The 26,787-nt window shown below is 41.8% G+C and overlaps 1 protein-coding gene across 1 annotated transcript in view; it reads left to right on the top strand.

Annotated features, from left to right (window-relative positions):
• The window catches only part of TCERG1L (transcription elongation regulator 1 like), a 110,538-nt gene that overhangs the window by 44,432 nt on the left and 39,319 nt on the right, over positions 1 to 26,787 (top strand). The gene's annotated exons all lie outside the window — the stretch shown is intronic.

Genomic DNA, 26,787 nt, shown 5'->3' with positions numbered 1-26,787 from the left:
GCAAGTAGAGTTCTAGCATGGTCAAAAGCCAGGCAATGGGTCAGGGCAGGTAGCATAGTTTCAGAAGTCAGAAAAAGACCAGAGTAAGAGAAGGGTATGCAGCGGTTTGTTCAAGACCTATTCCAAATGACGCACCCATACACATGCATGCGCACTGTGATAAAACATGCACGTGTTCTGAACGGGTAGAGGAGTGTAAGACGTTGACAGTTGACAGTCACGTCTGGCTTATCTTCTGAGAACAAAGAATTCTGCATGCTGAAATTTAACATTGCTGATGTTATTGTATGTCCCATGATCCAATGTTCCAATGATATGAAAGTATCTGATACATTAATGGAGGACATATATATCTCTTGTATATGAGAAGGATTGGTCTTCGGAATATTCTTGGTAGAACAGAAAGGAAACCCAAGTCAAAGTAGATCAGATAGAACAAAATCGTGAAACTTACCCTAGTAGACAAACATCGATGTTATAAATCTTATTTTATGAAGTGGAAATAAGCTTTTATTTTTCACGCATCACATAAAGAGGCAATCATCGCCTTATTTTGCTTTACTGTAGGTCAAGATTTTGGTGGGTTGTCTACTATGATTTTTTCCACACAATGTACTTTAGCCTCTTTGGTTGCCTTCTAGCGGGACCTCTTCTCACATCACGTAACTAGCGATAGGTGTTATATGTTTCTGTGAAGTGATGGTTCTGATTTACTCTAAAAAATCCCTTTTCATCTTTCTTCCGAGGCTATTGTTGGCTGATGAAAGTTGTATTGCTTACTTCTTTTCACGGAAGAGCAATTTATAAAAAATCAATATGGCATTTTCCTTCTTCCATGTACAGATTTTACATTTAATAAGCTGTGTAAACTCAGAACCATTTTCTGCTAATCTGCTGTATAGATTTATGACGGATGGAGGAAAAACAAACCTGTCATCACTTTTGGATCATTTTATCTAGAAGCTTTCCCTGTAGGACAAAGCAGTAGATATGGAGAAGGGTTTCCCACCGAGGACAGACCAACTACTGTCGGAGTCAAATGAGCAGCTCTATCTATATCGAGGAGCGTTCATATCATTGGGGCATCCTGTGTAGTTGTACAGGGGAGGAAAATGTGAAAGTTGCCAAGCATTAACGTCCAAAACACCCTCTGTCCAGTAGTTTAACTAGAGGCTTACGGGCCCTGGTGCGAAAGTCCAGCTTGGGCCCTCCACATCCATTTTCTCCCCTTTTTGGGGTACAACCTCCCCCCAGAATCCATCCTTGACTATACTCTGAACAGCTACTCCATCGGTCATGAAAAGGTTTCTATTTTTTTGACAGTGGAAGTCTAAGTGTCTTAATTTTTTGGATTCCAGTTGACCAGAGGACAGGGGTAATACATTTAGCATGCAAAAACACCCAGTGATCAGAAGAATTCAGAAAGGTGAAAGGTGTAGTGAGAGTAACTTATGGACCCTCAGCCTTATGGAATCAGTGGTAAATGGGGCCCCTAAGACTCATGGGCCCAAGTGCAGTTGTACCATCTGCTCCCCTAAAGTTACACCCCTGTTGTGTCCTTAAAGGATTAAAGAGCTTGAAAGATGTTAGACAGCGTTCTCAGAGTGACTTTTTAGGGCAATTAGCACTTTGAGTTTGGACCAACGTACTGGTCCATTCCAAACCCAAAGATCCGAAACAAACAAATTTTGAAATTTTTGACTATCTAGTTTTTATACAGTGGTTGCCACAATTTATTCCTTATATGCCTTAGTCAAACTGTATATTTTTGGATATTTGACAGTGAATGATCCGCCATTCTTCATCCTTCCACTGTGTGGATTAATTAGTCAAACTTACCCAAGTGTCAGGACTTTGCCTTTTCTGTATTCCACGGCAGGCTGGAAAGGCAAAAGCTTTAAGTTTCCTATTCCATTGTAATTAAAGCAATGTCTCTGGAGCTGGACAAGAGTTCAGTTCTATCCATCAGACTAAATTAAGATGAACTATCATCTTGCACTATGGACAGCATATTGAGCAAGAACTTTGAGAACTGACAGATGTGGTAGGAATGCCCTGAGAAAATCCCACGCATTTTCATCTGTTTTCTAAGTCAAATAGAATGAAAATCGAATATGGAAAAGTAACAAAAAACTCAAGTTACGTTCGATGGAAAGTTGTCTTTGTTAACCTTGTAACTTTTTGTTTTGCATTGTTGTAGGGAATGGAATAAAAAACGGAGATAAATAATAGCTATAGACAAAAAAATTGGAAATTTTAAAGAACGCACATAGCAATATTAAAAAAAAAGCCGGGCCATCTGCTAAATACACTATTTGCCACCTGTTCATTGGCTCTCGGAATGATTTAGTGTTTTCGATGTAATTTTCTGTTGTGTTGTAGAACAGCTGGGATGTGCCTGAGTCTTATATCCATCAGCCATACAACAGCCAAGCAGTACTTCATGTTACAAAAACAATTCTGTTCAATGGCCTTTCATGTTCTGTCAGTTTATCTCATTAGCGAGGTTTGTTGATAGCAAACAAGTTGAGATCTCAATAATGTTTTGCTGTTTTTTTTTGTTCTGAAGTTTTACGAGGGTTTTAATGGGAGAAAAAAAAAGATGAGTATTTGCAGAACAATGTCCCATTTCTTAAAGTATTTTCATGATGGCCTAAAATTTTGGGGGATTTTCTCAAGAAGACAACCCTCACCCATACCCACATGTATCAGTTTTTGAATGGGGAGTAGAGATAGTTGAAGCATTCAGGATTCACTTCATTCTGAGTTTGGTTGGTTCAGGTCCCTGATTCGTTTTGGGTAAAAACAAGGTCTGTATGAACTGCACCTTCAATTGGCTTAAAACATAGAGTAGAACACTGTCAGGGCTCCTAGGAACCTATGTATAAAACATAGTGTAGAACACTTTCAGGGCTCCTAGGATCCTATCTATAATACATAGTGTAGAACACTGTCAGGACTCCTAGGAACCTATCTATAGAACATAGTGTATGACACTGTCAGGGCTCCTAGGAACCTATCTATAAAACATAATGTATGACACTGTCAAGGCTCCTAGGAACCCATCTATAGAACATAGTGTATAACACTGTCAGGACTCCTAGGAACCCATCTATAGAACATAGTGTATAACACTGTCAGGACTCCTAGGAACCCATCTATAGAACATAGTGTATAACACTGTCAGGGCTCCTAGGAACCTATCTATAGAACATAGTGTATAACACTGTCAGGGCTCCTAGGAACCTATCTATAGAACATAGTGTATAACACTGTCAGGACTCCTAGGAACCGATCTATAATACATAGTGTATGACACTGTCAGGGCTCCTAGGAACCTATCTATAAAGCATAGTGTAGTCACTGTTTATCTAATTTCTAGATCTCTAAATGAGCATTCACACTACCATTTATATTGTCCATTGCTGTCTTCCATCATAGGATGACAGCAATGTACATCAGCTGTCACAGAGAACGGTCCCAGACTGATTCTGTGTTCATTCCCATTTGCGTTGGTAAGAGAATATAAAGTTATGAATGCAAAACTCCAACTTATTCAGTGGATAGAAATAAGTTATTATGGTGGGAAAACTCCCAGTAGAGTTCTAGTGGCTCTAACCCATCTATGTATTACATGGACAGCCAATCAGTTGAATAGCTGCCAAGTAAGTCTGCATTTCCTACACGTCTGGCCAAAAGTGACTCGCCATATTAGTAACATCTCAATGTCTATTAAGACATGATGGACACACTAGGGTCTTCTTCATACATCAACCTTTTTAATCAAGATGGGAACCAATTCTTCATTAATCTTAATAAGTGGATACGATTTTTCTTAACATCTTGTTTTCCTAAAGTACATAGAATAAGTTAAAAATCTATAGGAATTTTTTGCTTATTTTCTTCCTAGAGAATCAATCAGACCTAATGATCCATTGTCCAACCTCGATAGAAATCTATGGGCTCACACTTGCCTAGGTCTCTGATTTTATCCAGAGGGTAAAGGAGCTTTTCTTTCATGGTTAATTCAGTGTTAAGATAGAGAAATGCAATGTAGGGGTTTTCAGTAATGCGTATTGATAGCCTGTCCTTAGATAAGATCATCAATAAGAGTATGCAGCTCTATCTGGTAGTGCAGCTCAGGTCATTTAGGTAAGTGAATGGGATTGAGTTGCAAGACCAGACATAGCTGTTTGTTCAGATTGTCCATATTATCCATCACAAAATAAGGTTAATTGATTACTTACTATAGAGGCAACCCATGTGACTGCTATGATGCCACTGAAGTATCCCTGAGCTTAGATATAATGTATTCTATTCAATGTGTGAAACTGAACATTGATGACTAGAGATGGGGAAATCTTGGTTCATTTGTCCATTTGCTTTGTTTTGATCCAAACCCAAAGCACTAGAACTCTGGTGTTTCTTCATACCCCGTAGTATAAGAAATGGAGGCCTCCGGGAGGTTCATACAGGCGTGAACCTGCCTTTTTCGCCGCCCGAGGCGGACAGAAAGCCATGCCCCCACAGGAGGATGGGCGGAGCAAATGGGGGCGGAACGAAGGGGGCGTGGCGGAGCGGCGTTAGCAGGCAGAGAGCAGGCACAGAGAGGACCTGCTCTCTGTCTGAGCGTAAGGGGAGGCCACTGGAGCAGCACTGCTCCAGCAGCCTCCCCAATCCACCGCTTGGTGACGCTAAGCTAGTCCAGGGCAGCTTGTCCTGGACTGGCTTAGGTAAGCAAAAATGCCGCCCTCCCTGGGGCCCTAGCATAGCGCTGCCTGAAGCGGTCGCTTCAGGTCACCTCATGGGAGGTGCAGTGCTCCACATTTCCTAACTTCTCTTGGGCCTTCTGATAGCATCTGACGCTTCTTGGGGGTCCTCAATCTCCTCATCATTCATCTTCCATTTGGTGATGGCGCATGCCTCAGGAGTGATTGGCTCTCACCCATCTGACGTCATTGCCCTTTAAGTGCCAAATTGCGTGCCCCATGTAACCACTGAGGTCCATTCACAGGTCTAAGTAGTCCTCCAGGTCTATGACATCAAGAGATTGTAAGATGACTTAGAAAGACTATAAGATAGCCAAGGACAGGTGAAATCCCAAAATATAATAGTGTTTTGAGTTTGGCGTATTTCCAAAAGTGTTGGAGAATTCTTAATGAATCTGGTTGACTACAAACCAGTTTACTCATCTCTAATGATGACTGATGATCTTCAAAGGGGCTCTAACATTAGTAAAGAAATCGAGTATAAAAATGGCAGGGGGCACCTGAACCTCACCTTGTTGGGGGTATCAAACATCTCCTGAAAGGAGCCTCATTTTTTCTATGATTTCCATTGTCCCTTATGTAAGGCCCAAATGGTTCAGGGGTGGATTGGAGATTCCGGACCCCCACCAATCCATATAGAATTGATGGCCTTTTCTAAAGATATTTTTTCCCCAAAAATTGAAAACTAAGTCCTGCCAAGTATTTTGTGCTTTATCAGTTTAGTGACAATTATGTCTTGAGATGAAGATCTGAGTTTCTTGAGACTGATTGCTAAGGACATACTTCCTGACAACCATGTTAAAAAATTATAGACATTGTTAGCCAGCGTATCGCGAGCTAACTGTTATACTGTCATCCATGACTCAACTATTCCGCTGAAAATTGGATTGGCACAGTAGAGAAGACAAGACTACCTGGTGACAAGTCGTTCACATCAGGCGGTGGCAATATTCATTATTATTTTACCGGTTTAGAAAAATAAATACAACAGTGAAGCGTCAACGTTCCCGGAGCATACGCCAAACTTCGTCTTAGAAAGTGATGCAAATAAAGTTGAATTAACCATTTCAGGACCTGGCCATTTCTCTGGTTCAGACCTTTAGGGGCATTTAAATTTTTTGGCTGATTACTCTTGTAACTGGGGTTGATATGTTATTACAAGCTCGATTGTGATACTAAAGAGTTGATCTGTGTTCTCTACAACCCAGGAGCACATACAGCTCCAGACTACAATGGGTCACAAGACCACTGGGCCAGAAGGGACGTTCATAGTTGGACACACCGTGCTCATTGAAGCCGGGGAGCCTGGAACGTTTGGCTTTTGTAACTTCAACATTGGACAACTGCTTTAGGGCCCATTCACACGGGTACAGAGGCGGCAGATTATGGCGTGTAATCCACATCATAAACCACCCCCTCACAATGGTGGTCTATGTACTTTTTTCTGTAAGCAGTAGAAGCGAGCTGCCCTTTCTCCAGGCAGATGCCGCGGCATCCGCCTGGCGGCAGCAACCTCCGGAGTCAAGCCATTCATTTGAGCCTGCTCCGGAGGGGGAATCCACGACTGTCGGAAGATGCGATAGTCGTGGCAGGCGGATTTTGACCCCAGAGTGACGCAGCTCCCCACGTAACTCTCGGTGCCAAAATCCGTGCTTCCACTCCCCGTATATACTTAGCCTAACTCTGCAAATACATATCTAAACTTCCCTAAGAAGGGACTGCCTGGACAAATATAGTCAACGAGCAGTCAGAAACAGCATAAATTAAGCGACAAACCTCTTAATGTTCTCTTCAGAATAGAAATAGTTAATTCTTAATTTTACTCGATACCGTTGTCTTGCTCTCATTTTCTCTGATTACATTAACACGCTCCGTAATTATTTTGCGCTCTCGATTTAACTCCAGTTTTTACTTCAATTCCCTTGACAATTCACAGCAAAAACCTTCAAAGTCTTCGTTATTTAGCCCACTTTGCATTTTTATAAATGTAGCTCTAGGAAATATTTTCTTAAACCCCATTGTGTAAAGGGTAAAGGGTAAACAGGTAGACGTGGCGTAACCTGGGGCTAGAAGAATATTGATGAGAAGAGAGATACGGTGTATAGTTAGGGGACCTGTTTGATAAAGTCTGGCTGAGCTCAGTAGAAATCTACCCAAATGATGGCAGAAGAGACAGATGGTCTTTTCATTAGTTCAATGACTTCCTCTAATGACTTACATCCTTTACGAACAGAACTGCAACGTATCAAATGCTGTTGAGAAGAAACCTGTTTCGAGAAGTAGTAGCATTGTTCCTATACCGCAAAATTAAAAGAACGATATGTGATCACCATTTCTGAACAGGGTGAATTTAAGTTTTCTAGACGTCATTAAAGGTAGATCTGTAAGTAAATAAGCTTTTTTTTGTAAGGTCAGTGAACTATTATACCAAATATGGCAAAACTATTGGGGCATTTGGCTAATAACTCGGTAGACTCTTCGCATTATGGGTCTAGTGTATTCATGAGAACTGGCAGTATACTGTATATTGTAGGACCCATGTTTTAACAATCTGGTTTAGAACAAAAAGTCTCTATGTAGCCCAGGTTATTTCTAGGGGTTCTTAATGAGCCAAGTTTTCCAAAATTCGGTTAATCCAAAATAGAATTTTTTAGGGTTCGCCACCCACGAATCATTATTATACTCTAGTATCTCTTCAGAACCCAAAGTATAACAACCAAAGAAACATGGGATGTGAATTGGTATACTGTAGTGGAGGCCCAGTGGAGGTCATACTCACCTTCCCACACATCTCCTGGCCTCCCTCGTGGAATCTGGTATGCCTTCCAGGACATCTAAAGTTGTATTCCAGCCTCTTCTTTGATGTGTGAAAGTGTCATGATGTTTCTACTCTACATATCACTATTGAGGCCCAATTACAGACCTCTGTGGTGACGTCACAGACAAAGGCCAAAAGATACCTGAATATGACCAAGAAATTCACCCCGTATGCTGCAAGGGAGCCCACGAGAGGTGAAGGAAGGTGAGTATCATTGTCTATTATCCACACCTACTCTGGGCTTCTACTTGACCAATGCTCCATTCCCTTCTATGGGGATTCTCGGACTGTAATCTTAGGCAGAGGCCAAAGGAGACCAGAAGATGACCAAGAAATGCACCCTGCACACTGTGAGGGAACCCAAGAAGGTGGGCATTATTTTTCCACACCATCTCTAGGCTTCTACTTGACTGATGCTCCACTCCCTTCTAATGGGCTACTTGGACTATAATCTCCGACAGAGGCCAGAGGAGACCAGAAGACCAATAACAAATGATCCCTATACTGCAAGGAAACCCAGGTAGGTAGATATCATTCTTTATTATTTTTCCACACCTTCTCTGGGCTTCTACTTGACTGAGCTCCATTCCCTTCTATGGGGCTACACGGACTGTAATTAGCGACAGAGGCCAAAGGAGACCAGAAGATGACCAAGAAATGCACCCTATACTGCGAGGGAGCCCAGGATGGTGAGTATCACTGTTTATTATTTTTCCACACCTTCTCTGAGCTTCTACTTGACCAACACTTCTATGGAGCAACTTGGACTGTAATCTCTGGCAGCACCAGAAGTAAGTGGGGCACCAGCCAGGCAAGTACACTGGCTCTCCAAATCACAAGGGGAAACTTTTGGTGCCCCATTGTCTTGATCACTGGGCCACCTGGAAGTCGTACTCTCATTCCCTGTCCCATGTCCTTAATAGCACAACCCCTTTAACTTTTTTTTTCTTTAAAGGCTAAGGTCCCACGTTGCGGACATGTAGATTTTTTTGTTGCAGATTTTGTGGTGGGGTTTTTTAAGTCAAAGCCAAGAATGGCTACAAGTGGAATGGGAAATATCTAGGAAGTTCTTATACTTCTACCTTCTGTTCAATCCACTCTTGGCTTTGGCTCAAAAAAATGCAAGAAAATCTGCAACAAAAAAAACTGTGTTTCCGCAATATGTGGGCACTTAGCCTAAGGTGAATTTTTTTCCCCCACTTATTTTTTTTAAAATGGAATTTTCCATTGAAATTTATTTTATATTCAGACATTATCTATCTATCTAAGTTTTTCTTGCATTAATAAACTATCAGACACAAATCCTGTATTTATGTAAATGCAGATCCCGTCGCTCTTCTGATTAGTATGTAAAGGAAACGGTTAGCTTCATTAATAAACATAGAGTCATGATGTTCTACAGCGGCTGGAAAGCGCTGGCTACAAAATATTCATCTTCCGTTGCTTTTCTGCAAATACATTCATTTCTGCGATGCTTTAGTCAACAGCATTTGCAACATTGCAGAACAAATATTGTAAGTAGAAATTCACACATTTTCCCTTATCCAATTTATGGAGGCGTCATACATTAGAGCATTAAATAACGGCTGCCGTTTCCTCTGTAATATAAGAAGGATCTAAGAATGTATTTGTAAGTAAAATCAGTCTCTTTTCTTCAAGGAATACATGTCAAACAACTCCTTCCAATTTAATCTTGCTCGGGCTCATGCTTGACTAGTTTGCTCTGCCTGCACCTTTCCTGATAATCTCCGCACAAGTAGCTGGCATGTGTTAGTAAAGTGTCTTGCATCTCAAAATGTCCTTTCTATCGACATACAATGTGAATCTCCAGCTTCCCCCTGCTCCTGTGATGGACACTCTGCGTGTATCAAGAACTATTCCAGCCATGACAGAAATAGATCCTTCCTGTATAGTAAATACATATCAGTCAAGCTTACCTTCTCTATTCAAGGGCACGTGCCAACAGGACGGACGCTTCAGGGCAACTACACTACTAAACAACCTTCTGAAATGCTAATCGCTTGCCTGCCAAGTAGTCACCTTTTTGAAGAAACACATCTTTTGGAATTTTTTCATTTAATTTCCTTTAAATAATTTATTACATTGCATTTTTTTGCCATATCCCCTGTCTTGTAATGTGTACAGAAGTTTCCATCCTTATGTTTCCATGAGTTTTGTTAAAGAGGACCTTTCACCACCTCCAACAAGTTTTTTTGCTTCATTTAATAGCTGCTCCTTCACAGACTCCAACACTGTTGGAATTTTTTCTCTAGCCCCCACCATTCCTGAGCAATCGATGTAGATAGTTTTGTTGCCTGGTATACAATTTAGACACTATACTGTCAGGAGGACAGTGTCAGGCAGGAGCAGACAAGGGGAATGATTCTGAGCTCAGACACGAGTTCTGAATCACACCCCCTGCCTAACACTGCCCTTCTGACATTACAGAGCTTAAGTAGCATATCAGACACCAAAACTAACTGCACTTGTTGTTCAGGAACCGTGGGGAGCAGCAGCATGGAGGGCATTATGCAGCAGCAATATATTTATGAATTTTGGATGGAGTCATATCCCTTTCCAGAGTCAGTAGTTGCATATATCTACACTGTTTTTCTATTTCCTCCTCTCCATTGACTTCTATGACTTTATCCATCACTGCGTTGTGTCCGTTTCTACTCTCAAAACTCTTAGATTTTACTAGGGAATTGCAGAAGGAGGGAGGAAGAAGTGGAGAAAGAAGCATTTTTCACTGATATTTTACAAAGTTTCTTTCACTTACTTTTGCTATTGCTTTATTAAATGTTTGCTGAAAGTGCAAGGGCTATTTAAAGGGAGTCTGTCAGCACAACATTTACTTTAATATATAAGTGCAGCCAAATAGTTGGGGTTCACATCAGTAAAATGCTTTTCTTTCATTTCTTTCATCTTCACTATTGATGCCTCTATTGCTGAGAAGTTAGCCATTTCCAGATATATTAAGGAGCTGTTTGGTACAATTAGGATGTTGCCCTGTGCTATGGCTGACAGGGCCAGGCAGTGTGTGTGTGTGTGTGTGTGTGTGTGTATGTGTATGTGTATGTGTATGTGTATGTGTATGTGTATGTGTATGTGTATGTGTATGTGTATGTGTATGTATATATATATATATATATATATATATATATATATATATATATATATATACACACACACATATATATGTAGCCTGGTAGTAGCAGTGGTGTGGACCCAACAAGCCAGGGACAGGGACACAATATCTGGTGTAAACAGGTTTATTTGGAAAAATAACAAACACAAATAAACCAAACAAACAAATAAAATGTTCCTTAACTTCAAACAAAAACTAAAAACAAAACCCTGCTCGTCTGAGCACTAACTACACATTATAAAGCCGACTATACATGTGGCTTACTACCAACCACATGAACAAACAAAATAGCACTGTACAGTTTCACCAGACTCTCAGTATTTCAGGACAGACCCAGGCGCCTCCTCTCACTCTCAGGATCTGCCCTGAAGTGCAGGCTCTACTGCCTTTTATGGCCCAGTAACAAGCCTATGACCCACATCTAGGCTGAGGCCTACTCAAGACTCTCACCGGAAACCTGGGGAAGGTATAACGTGATTCCAACACTCTGCCGGTCACCTTCTCACAACTGCTAATCTGACCTGTTGCGGCATGGGCTCCATGGATTGGGTCATTGTCTCATACATATCCCACAGATGCTAGATCAAGGAATCTCAACACCAAGCCAAAACATAAGAAGGGTAACAGGCCAGGCCATTTCAATCACAAACATAGGCTTACAATCCCATATCTATACAATCTTGCTTAGGCACCTAGTATGCATAGGCAAAGGTTGGAACCTAAAATCCCATAGCAGCCCCATAGGTCCCCTTTGTAGTATTTACATCCTTATCTCTCACACAGGAAGGTGCAGAATTCACCCCTTCCTTACCAATCACAAACAGTACTAAAGCTGAGCGCCAAAAGAAATAAAAGAGGGGTCGGAGGAGGGGTGCTGTCACCCATACTGCAGAACCTGACAACCTCGAGATAAAAAGTACTGCAACAAACATTCCCAGGGTTCCCATAGTTTCTTACAATGAGGAGACGGTGCGGAAAGAGCCTGAACGTATGAGATGGTTTCATATCACTGCAAAAGGCTTTACTGATACGGGAGCGGGTTATAATCTCATCTCCCGGCAGGATGCAGACAAATCATAATGTTACGCCGAGGAAGTCGCAGAAGTGTTTAACGCTGTGATACTTTTACACGATACAAAGTGCTGACGCCCCATTCACCCTATATGACCTGCTTCATGCTTCGTCTACGCACTGCGAATGGCTTTTTAACTAGGTTTACATAACCAATGTTCTTTTGTGAAGTGTTTAGAGCTGCAGTACAAGGAATGGTAATTGTTCTGCTATTGGAATGAACAAAGTATCACTGGAGAGAAGCTGATACATTGTAACACTCTGTATAATGCATCGGTGGGATCGATAGAATACAGATCCCAAAAACAAGACTTATGGCTGACCACGCCTTAATAATGTACAACCCTGTTCTTTTATTTATGGCCGCTCAGCCGTCTAACCCTCTTTATAAACCGCTACAATGCTGTTAGTCAGATCCTCAATAAAACCTGTTTAAATATACTGCTGAAACATCTGCACAGGGAGTCATCGCTCTGTAATTTCTTCCTTCCAGTAGATCTAATTACTTTGCTTTGTCTTATAAGGCACTTTTGGTTTACAAGAAATATGTAATGAATATATGAGTCAACAGAAATTAGACCTCAAAGTAAAACTCCCTGCACTATCGTAGCTCATGGCGTGCCAGGATGGCGGTTATTGTTATATTTCTATCATTAGATGTTACAGCTTATTGGAATCATTTCTGTATTTTTGCGGTATTTATTATAGGATAGGTATCTTACCTATCATAAAATACAGGAGGGATCCCAAGTGATCTGAAATATTTAATGATTTGTGATCTGCAGGTAGCGGTATATATAGTATGAAGAGCTGAGCAGAGTGTTGTGGGAAACATTTTAGTATCATTATACTGTATTATTTACCTCTCTGCTGTTCCTGTGCTTAGGGATCCAGTGGGTGGTCTTGGACAAAAGGGGTAGAATTTAGCAGCACGGTGGCTCAGTGGTTAGCACTGCAGCGCTGGAGTCCTGGGTTCGAAACCTGCCGAGGACAACATCTGCAAGGAGTTTGTATGTTCTGCCTTTGTTTGCATGGGTTTCCTCCCACACTCCAGACATACTGATAAGGAAAACAAAGACAAAAAAAAAAAAAAAGGAAAGGGTCAGTAAAGGTGGTAATACTGTATACTATGTGGGGCAGTAAAGAGGGAATTATACAGTATGACGCCAATACTGGGGACTTTGTACTATGTGGTGGTCCAGTAAAGGGGATATTATTCATTGTGGGACCAGCAACTGGGGCATTATAGTCTACTGGGTTTAGTAAAGGGGGTATTATAATGTGTGAAGGGGGAAGTATATTGTATATGGGTCTGTACAGGGAAATATATACTGCTTGAAGGCATTATTTGCTGATGGAGCACTAAAGCAGTATTACAGTCAGGGGGTATTATACTATGGAGGGGTACAGTATAAGGAAACATTATAAAGGGTAGTATGCTGCACCATGTTGTCCTTTAAGTAGGAGATGGCTCTGTTAAACAAGGGACATGTCATGTAAATAGGGGTATAGCCTAAAATGTTTTGGTGTTTTACTTCCTGAAAATTTGGAACCCACCTAGTGGAGGCCACATCCCACCCCATGCCAAAAAAAACCCTTAAATATCCCTTAAAACTTGTTTCAATGTTGCCATCTTTGCAGGAGTGGTGCAAAGTGGTTCTTCATTGACCAGTAGCACTATATACGCACATGCAATTGAGATATATATAATTTATATGGTGCTCCAAAATTGTCATCTACATATGGGGGTAAATAGTAGTGCAGGTCCTTAGATGCATCACATGACCAGAACTCAAACTCCGATTCGTACAAGCTCTTCTGCCCAAAATCAGTTTCTCAATCCATTCTTAACGTATGAAACACTCTATGTAAATCTCATAGGAACGTATAGAGAGACTGACATCTGGTCATAGAAGAGTGGTGATCACATGATGCACTGAAGGACCTGAACAGAGGCAATAACTTAAGAATTAGGGTTAAGCGATCGGGATCGGAAAAGATCGGATTCCGATCGGCGATCGAGTAAATTTCACGATCGCGATCGGAATTCCGACCCGATATTTTTCAGCGGGATCAAGATCATCTCAAGATCGACTCAACCCCAAAAGTGACTTTTCCCATAGAAAAGCATTGACTAGGGTTGAGGATTGGGATCGGAAAAGATCGGATTCCGATCGGCGATCGAGCAAATTTCGCGATCGAGATTGGCTGGAAAATGATCGGAAATCGGATTTTAAAATCGATCTTGAAATCTCAAAACCGGCTAAACCCCATTAAGAATACATCCACCGGGTACAATTGTTATCTCTGCTTACTCTGTATCCCTGTCCTAGGAGATACTGTAAGAACGAGAGTATGTACAAGTGTCTTTATACCTAGGGCTAAGTGAAGAACTCCGAAAATATTTTCGTAAATTCCTGCTTTTTCATGAAACAGATGGCACAATCTCGGTTATTTAAATACTTCAACATTTGGAAATCGAATATTGCTCTTCATTTTCCTTTGATAAACCTCTAGGATGTGTAAGTGCTGCTAAAATATACATGAGTACTTTAACCACATTTATTTCCTGGACCGCTTCAAAGATGGTGATAATAGGAAATGCTTTTAAAGTCATCCTATCACCAGGACAGACTGTTTTGTGTTGGGATAATAATATACCTATCAACGCCACCGAGTGTAGCGATAAACTGCCTGGCTTTTATCACGGTTTCGTTCTTAGATTTTGTTTTGGTCGCTGCATGTACCGCCGCTCCCTACTTCTCTCTGCTGATCTACATGTGCATGTGACTTAAAAGAGAGCAACATTTCTTGGAGTACCTGTTGATAGTGACATGCTTGTGCCTATAGCTTCTGGCTCTGGGGTATAAGTAACAGTTTCTGTAAAAATCTGTCTGTGTAAAGGTATATTGTTGGTATATTGAGTTTTGAGGGTAGTTTGCTGGATAATTTCATAGGGGTCCTGAGCACTGGACCATCAGAAGCAAATTGACAATGGAAAAACATTCTATAATTATGGATCATTTACATTGAGTATGTGACCTGACAATATAGAAGACTACCCTACAGAGAGAATTGTGCAACAATATAAAGAAGTGTGCAATAAGAGAACTACCTAAAAACAGAAAGAACTGTGCAGCTACAGAGAGAACTGTGCAACAAAAGAAAGAACTACTGAAAAACAGAGAGAACTGCGCAGCTATAGAGAGAACTGTGCAACAATAGAAAGAACTACTGAAAAACAGAGAACTGCGCAGCTATAGAGAGAACTATGCAACAATAGAGAGAACTTCCTGACAATATAGAGAAGTGTGCAACAATAGAGAGAACTGTGCAATAGACCAAACTGCAACAATAGAAAAAAACTACAGAAAAACAGAACAAACTATGCAACCATAGAGAGAAAGAACTGTGCAATAGAAAACCACATGACAATATAGATAAGTGTGCATCAATAGAAATAACTGTGTAATAGAGAAAACTACCCCAAAACAGAGAGAACTGTACAACAGAGAGAAATACTTGACAATCTAGAGAAGTGTGCAATAGTGACAACTATGCAATAGAGAGAACTAACTAACAATCTAAAGAGAACTGTGCAGCTACTAAATCACAACCTTGCAGCCGTTTTTGGCTTCTGAGCTACAAAATTTTTGCATAAGTTTTCTAGTGTGTGTTATAAATCTGTCAAGCTGAGACATTCCTGACTTGGCACCTTATATTATTACAGCTGTGGCTCATGAGGTCAAAGGGGTTTTCCGGCCCCTAATGCAGGTTTCACATTGATTGGACTTGGACTACACACAGATCAGCTTTACTGGCAGCCTTTCCAATGGATATTAGGTGATCAGCATGAAACATGCATTAGGGGCCGGAAAAAACTTTTAACTTACACCTATTTGTTTTATTGTCTTATCTCTATGGGCACCATCACAAGATCAATAGCAGAACCTGCTTGTTGATGGATTCAAGTAGGCAACAGATTTTGATCGGCTGATCCGAACAGTGTTCGCTCATCTCTAATCCCTCCTCCTTTCACTGAGGATAGCTATGGATAGAGCAATGTTACGGACCCTTATTGTATTAACTTTCCGTCTTATTTTGCACACCTACAATAATACAGATTTTATTTATTTGCTTTTATTTTTACCTTTTTACAGTTTACAGAACTTTTATATACAGCCCGGCGTCGCCTTCTCCTATGAAACATTGCCGAGTGTTTTGAAGTGTTTGTCCCCCGAGTTCAGTAGGTAGCGGCAACCGATATTGCTCCATGCAATGGTTTGGCCGACGGCCAGTTTCGATGGCAGCTGTTTCGATGTGAGTCTTTATGTTAGTTTGTGTGATTCATTTTACTGTGTGTACTTTAGAGACTTCCCACCTTCTCCAGCTGCTTCAGCTGTTGTCGTGCGAGTACAGAACAGCAACACAATTTTATTTATAAAGGGGAAAAACTGAGAAAATTGATGTGACTATATCTGCTTTTTGTTTTATGTTTTTTTAGTATTATTGTTTCCACGAATAAGATAGTCTGAACGTGTTTCGCTTGCAGAGTCGGGATGTGACAAATTCTGCTTGGTTTCCCAGTGTGATACTAACAATATGGACACATGCTTATGCGGAGATACAGTCACAAGCCCAAACCTTACACAATCGTAGCCGCTTCTTTATGGATAGAATGCCATGGAAACTAGAGAATATTTATAGAAAATTTGAGTTTAGGTTGAGGTCTACGAGTGCAATCGTTTGGACTTATTAACTTGTTTGGATACCTCGAAATGGTAATTTTTGTATATTATATATAGTTAATATAATTCAATTACTTTCAATAAAGTTTTGAGGCAAACTAAAAAAGCAACGCAAAGCAACGTTTTTCCTTGTAATAGTTGAAATTATACAGCAGAGAATATAACAATATATTGAGAACTGGGACCGTGCTCTGGGTCCAGTTAGTGGTGCTAGTTCCCGACTCTGTAAAGACACCCCCCCCCCCCCCCATTAACAAGGAAAATGATAACCCCAATGGGAACACTACATTTTTATTGTATTTAATTTTAACTTAGGGTGGGTTCACACCTGCGCTCGTTGACCAGTTTGTGTAATCGGGCCATTTTCCGTCTTCTGGACAGGACAAGAGATGGAAACCTGGTGGCCAGCTTTCAAACGCATTCACTTGAATGGGTTTGCAAAGGTGACCATCCGTTGCGTCTTCTGCTGCCCTAATTACATTTCCCCTTTATACTTTACTACTTTATATAGAATTCTTTCTACAATTTCTGGAAATGCTACCACTTTATTGGGTTGGTTCACTGAAATCCGGTCTTCCTAACTACATCAGGGAAGACAGGCTTGCACATTCCAGTGAGCGCCCTCTATTGGTTTGCAATACTGAGGCAGCAACTGACTTCTTAATTACATCATGGAAGGCAGATTTGCATATTCTTCCCATAGTTCCTTGCAAAGTGGAGTGCTAAAGGCTTAATAAGTCTCCACACACCTATATGGTGGTCTCTCCCTAAGGAGTGACAATATCCCCTGAACACTTTATTTATGTTACTACATATATTTTTGCAGTGGGGTCCGATAACTGAGACCCTCATACATCAGCGACACCATGTTTATTTGTCACATGGCCTATTTGCAACTCAGTCCCATTTAAGTGAATGAGGCCCTATGCCATGTATGGTTTGTGCTTAATCTTTAGCCGATTGGTGTGGGGGTCTTGGGTGTTGGAATCCCATAGATCTTATATTGATAACCTAGGCTATGGATAGGTCATCAATATTACAATCCCAGATTGCAGCGCTGGAGTCCTGGTGTTCAAATCCCGCCAAGGGCAAAAAAGATATCTGCAAGGAGTTTGTATGTTCTCCCCATGTTTGCATGGATTTCCATCCCATATTCCAAAGACATACTGATAGGGGAAAAAAATGTACATTGTGAGCTCTATGTGGGGCTCACAATCTACATTTAAAAAAAAAAATTAAAATTACAATCCCAGAAAACCTCTTTAATGGTAGGATCACACTACTAGTCAAGTTTCCATCCTTACAATCTGTATGTGGAATCAAAACATGGAAATCCTGTCTGCTTAAAAAGTGGTTCCGACCCCATAGACTATAATAGGGTCCAATGGGTTTCCAGTTAGTTATCATCAACTTTATACTGCAATCGGTGGAGAGAAAAGTCCTCCTTGCACCAATTTTAAGCGGAATCTGGGACAAGTCTTCTACAACAAATGTAACAAAGCACTGCATACCAAATATTGTGTGTAAAGATATATATGGCCCCATTGGTTTCCACCAGTGCCAACGGAGCAACAGCCCATCTGTATGGTCATTTAAGAACAAAGACACTACTGTAGGTACAATTCAACATCTACACTGGCAATTTTGTATAAATTTCCATTTGTCTACCGAGCCCCCTCCCTTGTCTGTTCCCATTGACTCTAATACAAACATCATGATGGGCACTTTCTTTCGTCAGGTTTGGTTATTTTTTTAATCCTAAAAAACATGACAAAAGAAAGCCTCCAGCAAAGCAGACGGACACCAGATGGAGGGTTTTCTACATATAACGTCCATTGCTCTCATCCTACAACGTCTTCTTGCATGGCTACAGTATACACTGCGGAACTTCTTCTATTCTTCTATACACTGCGGAATGTTCCCTTTATGTTATTTTTGAGCTTTTGATGACCTCTTCTGGTTTTTGTTATTACAAGGAGACCAAGCCTCTATTTACATCTGAGAATGTTATATCTGGAAAAGGCGCTTATTTTATTTCGGTATTGAAAGTAACAATCCAAACGATAAAAAAAATAATAAGTAAAAACCAGACACCCTGCGGTTTCAATTTCTAGACCACACGTTCTTATTATCGTGCACACCTCTGAAAGCTCGCTGAGCAAGTATTGGATGTTTGATCCATAAAAGCACAATAACCGGCTACATATTATTGATAAACCATGAAGTCTGATGCAGAATTATTTGCTTGTCTGGGTAGACGTTGCGCTCGTTGTAGCCTCAGTCTATCCAAATGCTCCAGCAGAGAAAAAAAATACATTTAGGCAATTTTATGCTTTCTACTTTTTAGGAACAGGTTTGGGAAGACTTAATTGGGTTTCAGCCTAAATGTGTCCAAGTGCACAAAGCGAGATCCATAAAGGCATGCAGGGGGAATTTGGCCTATAATTGACCCATACAGATCCCTGACTTCTACCCCATTCAACACCTTTGGGATAACTAGAACAGAGATTGCAAGACAGACTCTCTCACCCAACATCAGTGCCTGACCTCACAAATGCTCCTCTGTATGAATGGGCAAAACGGCCCATAGACACTCTAAGTAGTCTTCCTAGAGTGGACACTAATTTAATGGCAAAGGACCGACTCCATATTAAAGTCTATGGATTGTGGGGAAGATAACTTGGTAGCAGCAATGGTGCAGACTCAACCAGTCAGAGACAGGGACACGATGTTTGATGCAAACAGGTTTATATGGAAAAACAGCAAAAATAAGTAAACCTTCATGTCAGGTACCGAATAAGCAACATAAATTACAGTCTTAACTGCAGGCAAAACCCTGCTCGTCTGAGCACTAAATAAACAGTGAAGAACTAACTATATGTGTAGCTTACTAGCAACGACATGAACAAAGTAGCACAGTACAGGGTCACCAGGCTCTCAGGACAGACCCAGGCGCCTCCTCTCGCTCTCAGGATCTGCCCTTAAGTGCCTTTTATGGCCCAGTGATGAGCCCAGGACCCACACCTGGGGCTGAGGCCTATACAAAACACCTTCACTGGACCACACATACATCAGAAAACCGGGGCTGATATACCAGGACTCCAGCACTCAGCCTGTCACCTTCTCACAGGATTTAGAATTGGATGTCAAAACATCTCCTGAAGGTGTAGTATTGTCTTAATACTGTTGTCCTTATAGTGGTTTCTGACTTTTTATACTATTATCTGTGTAAGTCTTAAAATTTTCATTTTTTACGTTTACCTCTAAGGGCTGGCCCATCCTGTTTCCTGCTGTTCACTTGATTGATTTACTGTTTAGATTGGGACAAGATCAGCAGAGGTTGATGGCTTTAGCGACATTGCTATTATGCTGCTCTTGGGCTAGATAAGCTGTCTTCTGGGGGAAGGGATCTTGCACTCTATTACTTCCTAGAGACCATATTAATCTGTGACATTTCTCTGTCAATTCACTCCCTCCCATTGCATCACACAACCTGGTACAGTATACAGATGATACAGCAAGCATGTGTTTCCAATATGGCTGCCCCAAGGGAAGCTTTTAGTAAGTGCTCAAATGGTCTTAGTGGGGCCCTGGGTTCGAATCCATACAAAGACAGAATCTGCATGGAGTTACTATATTCTCCCTATGTATGCGTGGAATTATTCTGGTTTCCTTCTACTCTCCATAGACATACAGATATGAGACAAAGAAATGTGGTGCGAAAGGAACTGGTGCAAGAAGAGACTGTAGACCAAATGTGAGCCCCCTTTAAACCCAGAAAACTGACATAGGGCCCTTCACACAGCGTAAGCGTGCCGCTCATTTAGACCAGTACACACGAGCGCTTCAAAACACATCCCATTCACTTCAATGGGAGCGCGCCTAAAGCCGGCTTTACCCGCGCTCCCATTGAAGTGAATGGGATGTGTTTTGAAGCGCTTGCGTGTACGGGTCTAAATGAGCGGCGCGTACGCCGTGTGAAGGGGCCCATACATGGGTTATTGAATTCCCAACTCTATAGGAGTCAGACCTCAACTAATCTATAGGTCATTAGTGTTAAATTCCAGGTTAACCCCCTCAGTTTCCTAAAATTTAGGGATGTTTCCATTTGATAATGGCAATAAAAATGAAAGTGGACTTATGGGACTTCTTAATTTTTTACCTATCTTTAGGATGTCATCATCCATGAAAGATCCTTGGGAGTCCACCATCCAGGACCTCTACAGATCAGCTATTTGAAATGACAGAGCTGCTCCCTTCCACTTAACAGTCCATGTGATCTCACATTCATCGATCCCATAGCCTGACCGCAGCTCAGACCCATTCAAGTGAAAGGTCTGAGCTGTGATGCCAGACACAGCTGCTTTACAAATGCATTACGTTACACTTGTTAAGGCTCAAGCCCCTGTAAACAGCTGATCAGGCAATGCGCAGGTGCAAATCTATTCGTCATTCAGCCTGAAAATCCCCTTTAACATGAATCCCTTTAAGACTGCACTGCCAGGGAAATAAAATGGCATTGCTTTGTGTATGATTCAGCTGATTTTTTTTCATCTGTGACCTCAGCTCTTTCCATTCAGTAATGAAAGGATCCTGTTTTTCTATTTAAACACCTGGTTCAGTAATTTCTGCCAAGTGTGGAATCCGTTTTACCGTCGCCGCGTCCTCTTACTTAACAATTACGGCTGATTGTGTGTATTTAAAATTCAAAGGCATGAAGCTAGTACAAACCGTCTTGGAATTAAATTTATGCACCGAAAATTGTTTTTCTATCCATTTTTTATAAGTCACGCCGAACTTTCATTTTATTATATGTAATAATCTCCTTTTGGAAAAACAGATCTCGCGAATGATGAAACGCAACGCTGGGAATTCTGCTCTGCTTCCTATGATTTTATACTTGGGCTTCTTCACATGTGTAGAAATAATTTGAGAAACGTATCAAGATAATGAAATTATTACATGCTCACGTAACTTTGCATTTCTAGTCTATCGGCAAAATTGGCCCAAAATTCTGTGTGGATTTCATAATATCCATTTGGCATAACTTGATATTAGTGGGACTCATCCTAAAATCTCCACTCCATGTCTTCTATGGACTTTTGATATTGATGACCCATCCTTAAGACTGGTCATCGATATCAGATACGTGAGGGTGTGACATGTGGTACCCCTAAGATAACCTAATATGGTAAGCTACTGCCAACTATATATTGAATGAGACCTGAAGAAGGCAGCTCTTTCCACTGTATAGTGGTCATTCCCATTACTTCCATTCTACTGCAATTGAATGTAGGTTAACGCCACTAAGGGCTAATTCACACGTAGGCAAAGGGGCGGATTTTGACAGCGGATTTCGCTTCAAAATCCGCCCCTTTACAATGGTGGTCTATGTAGACCACCGGGCTTTTTTTTCCCGCTAGTGGCGGGCTGCCGCTAGCGGAGAAAAGAAAGGACATGCCCTTTCTTCAGGCTTCCGCCCCAGGCAGCTCCCTCCTATGTCGGCTCATTCATTTGAGCCGACAGCGGAGGGGAAAGCCGCGACTGCGATGGTCGCGGCAGGTGGATTTTGACGAGAGAGACGCGGCTCGACGCGGCTCGACGCGGCTCGACGCGTCTCTCTCGGTGTCAAAACTCGCGCGGGCAATTCACGTGTGAACTGACCATAAGAAACTGTATACTCCTTGCTGTTACGGTTGGCAGGATATATTAACAAAAAACAAAAATAAATATCCTGCAGAGCCCACTGGGCTCTGAACTGCAGGGTGTTCAGACCTGAATAAGGCTAGCTAGGTGGGAATTCCCTGGGCAATTTTAGGGCCAATTCTAACTAAGCCCTACCTAGCAAAGGCAGAACTCTGTGAAACTAAAGAGTTGTGCAGCATGCGGTATTTGGTTTGATAATAGAGCACCCAGTATCCAAACCAGCCTCCTTAAATGGATGGAAGGCGGAACCGATCAACCAACCCAGGGGCTTCAAGCCAGATGCCGATAGGCCTACACCAGTGTCAGTCAGCAGACCGACCACGGATTAACACCATGCATGCTGGACTAAGCCGAAATAGTGGAACAGGCTGCAACTCTCATATCATGGCTGCACCTGCTGCACAATCCTAAAACTTGCTCCAATGACTATATTAGCTAATTGGTGGGATTGTCAGATCCTCATCATCCAGATAATGAAATGCTAACCGAAAGCTAGATCCGCAGTATTAAAGGCTGTGAAATCCCATTTAATGGAGCAATTCTTCAAGGAAAGTCATGAATTGATTCCATTAATATAAAGTCATAATGTTGCTCCACTCCTTACCAGCTGTTTTTGGTTTTCCATTAAGAAAATTTTTTTAATAGTATGTTTGGGGGTACACTGCTTCCCAACATCTGCAAGGCATAAAAGACTTGTACAGTTTTAGGACCTTCGAGATCTTAGAGGTCTATCATATGACCAAGACTCATATGTTGGGTGCATGATAAATTCAAAGTCTCAAAGTAAGGTCAGAAGATGGGATATTACATTTTTCTACACCTGCTGTTGGATTGAAGGAGTTTACTACATTTTCATAGGTTTACATAATTTACCTTTACCTTTAGAATTGCAGAAGCATTTTTATACTAAACATCCTGTTATATCTTTAGTAACCTTAAGGAATTGTGCGTTAACAGCAACACTACCGCTTCCTACTTTGCTCTTTATCTTCCTCATGAGCTACTTGACCAAGAGTCTGATGAAGGTCACTGTATTGACTGAAACGTCACTCTAAGTTCACTGTACATGGATGTAACCACATGTGATGAATAAAAACATAACAACAAAAGTCAAAAACATTTTTGGAGTGTGAAATCATTTTTCTACTTTATTATATGAGTTGGGACGCTATTTCTCCACTTATTATTGGAGGGCAGCCTACGCTCATCGAAACTTAAGGAACTGTAAAGACTATTGCCCATAATATGGTGAACATGTCAGAGACCAGCCAAAATGTGACCCATACCTCCTTAAGCTATCCATCCAGGGTTGTTTTTACATAGAGTAGAGCGAGCAGTGGCAGCCATTATTTTTCACAATCGTACCGCTAGAGTTAAAATAAGCTCCTTCATCTTACTAGGAAGATGCAAGTAGGTATCAGGGAAGGTGTCCTGACACTTGTTTTAGATTTTTTGGACAACTCTAGAGATGAGCGAACAGTAAAATGTTCGAGATTCGATATTCGTTTCGAGTAGCCCCTCAGTATTCGATTACTCAAATCAAATATCGAACCCTATTATAGTCTATGGGGGAAAATGCTCGTTTCAGGGGTAGGCAACATTCCATCAAATTATACTTACCAAGTCCACGAGTGAGGGTCGGGCTGGATCCGCTTGTAGTGCGGACATGCGGGTGAATACCTACTCGATCGAATACTACTCGCTAGAGATGAGCGAACAGTGTTCTATCGAACACATGTTCGATCGGATATCAGGGTGTTCGCCATGTTCTAATCGAATCGAACACCGCGTGGTAAAGTGCGCCAAAATTCGATTCCCCTCCCACCTTCCCTTGCGCCTTTTTTGCACCAATAACAGCGCAGGGGAGGTAGGACAGGAACTACGACACCGGGGGCATTGAAAAAAATTGGAAAAAGTCATTGGCTGCCGAAATCAGGTGACCTCCATTTTAGACGAATAGTGGATTTCAAATCCGGGTCATATGAGAATGTGAACTTTGTGACTATGAGACAGGGATAGCTGTACAGGCAGGGATAGCTAGGGATAACCTTTATTTAGGGGGGAATGTTATTAAAAATAACTTTTTGGGGCTCTATCGGGTGTGTAATTGTGATTTTTGTGAGATAAACTTTTTCCCATAGGGATGCATTGGCCAGCGCTGATTGGCCGAATTCCGTACTCTGGCCAATCAGTGCTGGCCAATGCATTCTATTAGCTTGATGAAGCAGAGTGTGCACAAGGGTTCAAGCGCACCCTCGGCTCTGATGTAGCAGAGCCGAGGCTGCACAAGGGTTCAAGCGCACCCTCGGCTCTGATGTAGCAGAGCCGAGGCTGCACAAGGGTTCAAGCGCACCCTCGGCTCTGATGTAGGAGAGCCGAGGGTGCACTTGAACCCTTGTGCACCCTCGGCTCTGCTACATCAGAGCCGAGGGTGCGCTTGAACCCTTGTGCACACTCTGCTTCATCAAGCTAATAGAATGCATTGGCCAGCGCTGATTGGCCAATGCATTCTATTAGCCTGATGAAGTAGAGCTGAATGTGTGTGCTAAGCACACACATTCAGCTCTACTTCATCGGGCTAATAGAATGCATTGGCCAGCGCTGATTGGCCAGAGTACGGAATTCGGCCAATCAGCGCTGGCTCTGCTGGAGGAGGCGGAGTCTAAGATCGCTCCACACCAGTCTCCATTCAGGTCCGACCTTAGACTCCGCCTCCTCCAGCAGAGCCAGCGCTGATTGGCCGAATTCCGTACTCTGGCCAATCAGCACTGGCTAATGCATTGTATTGGCGTGATGAAGCAGTGCTGAATGTGTGTGCTTAACACACACATTCAGCTCTACTTCATCAGGCTAATAGAATGCATTGGCCAATCAGCGCTGGCCAATGCATTCTATTAGCGTGAACTGAGTTTGCACAGGGGTTCTAGTGCACCCTCGGCTCTGCTACATCAGATTGCTACATCTGATGTAGCAGTGCCGAGTGTGCATCAGATGTGTAGTTGAGCAAAACTGACTCAGCACTGCTAAGTCTCTGCATTCGCATAGGAATGCATTGGCCAGCCTTTGGCCAATCAGCGCTGGCTCTGCTGGAGGAGGCGGAGTCTAAGGTCGGACCTGAATGGAGACTGGTGTGGAGCGATCTTAGACTCCGCCTCCTCCAGCAGAGCCAGCGCTGATTGGTCGAGTTCCGTACTCTGGCCAATCAGCACTGGCCAATGCATTTCTATGGGGAAAAGTTAGCTTGCGAAAATCGCAAACTGACAGGGATTTCCATGAAATAAAGTGACTTTTATGCCCCCAGACATGCTTCCCCTGCTGTCCCAGTGTCATTCCAGGGTGTTGGTATCATTTCCTGGGGTGTCATAGTGGACTTGGTGACCCTCCAGACACGAATTTGGGTTTCCCCCTTAACGAGTTTATGTTCCCCATAGACTATAATGGGGTTCGAAACCCATTCGAACACTCGAACAGTGAGCGGCTGTTCGAATCGAATTTCGAACCTCAAACATTTTAGTGTTCGCTCATCTCTACTACTCGCTCATCTCTAGACAACTCCCATGTCTACGGTCTCCTTTCTAAACGAAGGCAAAAGAAAACCCCCGAGGACAATAGTGGCCAATTTTTTCCCAATTTTTGGCAGCAGAATTATGGTTTTGTTGCTATTGATTGATGTTATAAGAGATACCGAAACTTCTACATAGCGTCAGACAGAAACCTGGAGAGCGAAATATATTTTGTGCACTTTTTCCAGAGGGAGCGAGGCAGAGGCCAATACATGTGCTTTCACATTTTGGCAAATCCTAAGCATGATTAATGGCTACCTTTAAAAAAAAAAACTTTTAGTTGGAATTTACATTAAAACATTGATATAAATGTCACAGATGATAAATGTTCCTTAGTTGGGAAGTTATTGTAATTAATTATACTGACTTTCTGCTTTGTGTTAATAATGAATGGAAGTAAAAACTTTTCCCGAGTGTTGAAGAGGATTCATTCACGATATAATGATGTTTTCATTATCTTCTTATTTTTCATGCAGTTTCATCTGCGGTGACATAAAACATTTTATCAGGCGTAATATTGATGTCCAGATGCATTTTATTGGATCAGTTAAGGTTGCCAGCACGTTAGATTAACGACATGTATGACGTGACTGGCCAACTACCTACTGGATGTCTGGATCTCTCCCTTTGATGCCCTTCGATGGCAGATGTCAGGGCAGATAAGGAGTGAACTGGTGGATTTCAGCTTTACTATGGGTGATGATAAGACCAGATCTGATGAGATAAAAAGGTTGGAAGCTAAAAGACATTCAGAATTTTTTAAGGTGTGCCTACCACAGGTGCCCCGATAAACAAAAGGTTATGCTTGGCATGCTACATGTGCCAACTTTTCTTACCCACACATACCACAGGGGGTACACAGTGCAGTCTCAAGGGGTATGCGCCATGGCAGAGAACCACTGCTCTGGAATTGGTAGAGTTACTAAGTGCTTATAGATTTAGCCCAGTCCTTTAGCAGTTTTTC

This window comes from Leptodactylus fuscus, chromosome 10, assembly GCF_031893055.1.
Source record: "Leptodactylus fuscus isolate aLepFus1 chromosome 10, aLepFus1.hap2, whole genome shotgun sequence".
Lineage (NCBI taxonomy): Eukaryota > Metazoa > Chordata > Amphibia > Anura > Leptodactylidae > Leptodactylus > Leptodactylus fuscus.
This window is presented reverse-complemented; position numbering and strand designations above follow the sequence as displayed.